The sequence below is a fragment of the Oculina patagonica genome, chromosome 6, assembly GCF_052425735.1.
Source record: "Oculina patagonica isolate OP01 chromosome 6, crgOcupat, whole genome shotgun sequence".
NCBI classification, from domain to species: Eukaryota; Metazoa; Cnidaria; class Anthozoa; order Scleractinia; family Oculinidae; genus Oculina; species Oculina patagonica.
The window spans coordinates 16,162,522-16,164,798 of record NC_135763.1 but is presented as its reverse complement, the minus strand read 5'-3'; the positions used below and the strand labels follow the sequence as shown (position 1 = coordinate 16,164,798).

Here is a 2,277-nt window from a genome sequence, read left to right as displayed (position 1 = left end):
ACTGTCAATTAATCTGTACTGAAAGCTACGCAAAAATGAAGTCAGTTTTTGAGAGAATTTTTAGTTGCCTGTGTCAGAATTTATTTCAGTGACTTGATAAAGACATTCAAAGAAAAAAATAACCACAGATTTCGAAAGAGTGTAGCTCGATATCAGCAACAAAACTCAACTTTCTTCCAGACTTTACGTCTAGACATTTATAAATGTTGCTATGAACGCTGCCTGACTGCGTGTGAATGGCTATTAGCTTAAAGAATTTCGCCGCAAATAAATCATCCCTTGATTGGAGAGAGTTCATATTTCTGTTGGTTGGATTGTTAAACTTTATGTCACGTTTTAGGTGACTAATCGGAGCATATTTATCAGCTATATTGATACAAATGTGGTTTTGAATTTAATTTAGTAAATCGTTCAAATATGGTACATTCTCTCGCGTTAATTGTTTTTCTTATTGTTGTATTATTAATAAAGAAATTGATTAAATAAATTTAAATCCCCTGTCCAAATTCTTTAGTCCACGCATATCCAACTTTTACGGTTAAGCGACTGTTTCCGGTCCGAGGATCATTTGCGGTTCAATTTTGGGATCATTTGCGGTCCCGGGATCATTTGCGGTCCAATTTGGGGATCATTTGCAGTCCCGGGATCATTTGCGGGTCGGGATCATTTGCGGGCCTGTACAGATCATCTTTCATTTCGCAATAACATAGTTTTAGCTTATTACACAGTAGACTCAGAACTAAACCAGAGACTTTTATTGACTAAGAAAATACTTATCGGTGTACTATTTTAATATTCTGTTTATTGGTTCCTACCTTATAACAATCTGGTTTAGCGGTACAATACACCATTTATAAATAGTTACAGCGTAAAAATAGTGCCCAGCTCCACGCCTGACATAATCTCAGAAAACCTCTCACATTTGTTAGGCTGTATAAACTGCAACCAGATGAAAATTGTTAAAATTAAACACAACACAAGATATTTTCAAACAGTTTTTTCGTTCTCCCTGTTTCCTATGTTCAAATTCGAATTTAAATTGAGCTTTCTGGTGATTTAAATGTACTTGGAGACATAATATAGGAACATGATAGGAATCTTATCTATGCCAAGAACTGAAAGAGGGACTCATTAAAATAAACAAATACTGGCAATCACTATGCATAATTCTAAATTATTTAAATACAGTACGTGGTATCGCGGTTTTCGTGGTATTTTTACTCTTGGATGTTGTTAGACACATCCCTCTCAATATGAATCCTAACTGCATGGTCATAACTCGTACACGTCGCAGAAATCCTGCGTAGATAGCCAACGCTTTGAAAGAAAGACTTTCTTTGTTCTTTGACATCGTTTATTTGAATATTACAGTGTTCGTGTGTTCTGCCACGTTCTGTTCTGTTTGTAAGCCTCTGCACGTACGCTCTGCTTATAGGAACGGAGGCCATTGCTTCTAATCCTATACGAAAAATAAAAATACACACATTCAGCAAAATAAGCGGTCAGTTGAGTGCCAAGAAAAATTGAACGAAATAACCATTCCATCGTGAATTTACCTTGAATGATTCTTTATAGATACTGTTTCTGTTTCGTTTTTTCCCAGTTGTGAGATAATGTTGGCGCAATGTCAAGCATCTATACCTTACATCACAAAAAGAGCATTTGAAATAACGGCAAATTTCAACCAATCTGACGAGACAGACTCCTGAAAAATGGAAAGAGCGAGAGCCTCCATTTTCGCTGGAGGTGAGTTTGTCATTGAAGGCACGATTCAGAACGCCGGGAATTAATCCTTAGAAATGTCAACTTTTCAAGTGGACACGTACGTATGTAGAAAACTAAAAATGGTCAACAATGTCAAAGGTCACATCAAATGACAAAAACCACGAGCTAAAACGACAATACTGAATCCAGCTTTGTACATATAATTTTCTTTGACGACAAATGATGGATATTTTCGGCGGCTGCGACAAATATTTAATACCTATGGCATAGCACAGACTCCCAATATGACCACAACCTTTTTCTCGCATGACAGTCAAAAATTCATCAAGTGGTTTGACAACACAGGAAAACCACAGAGGATAAATTATTCATAACCAACAAAATTAGAGGAGTTATGTCACGGATGGCGTACAGTGGAACCCCGATATAACGATCCTCGATATAACGATATTCCCGATATAACGAAGAATATGCTATGTCCCGGCAAAAGTTACAGTAAAATGTATGGGACAGAACCCCGATATAACGATCTTCCATAAAACGATATTCCCG

The 2,277-nt window shown here is 36.8% G+C and overlaps 1 long non-coding RNA gene across 1 annotated transcript; it reads right to left on the bottom strand.

Annotated features, from left to right (window-relative positions):
* Positions 1–733: 733 nt before the first annotated feature.
* Positions 734–2,053, bottom strand: LOC144657637 (uncharacterized). Its single transcript, XR_013571588.1, has 2 exons — positions 1,557–2,053; positions 734–1,459 (listed from the first exon to the last, which is right to left on the bottom strand). It is a non-coding gene; the product is annotated as an uncharacterized LOC144657637 (long non-coding RNA).
* Positions 2,054–2,277: the final 224 nt, after the last annotated feature.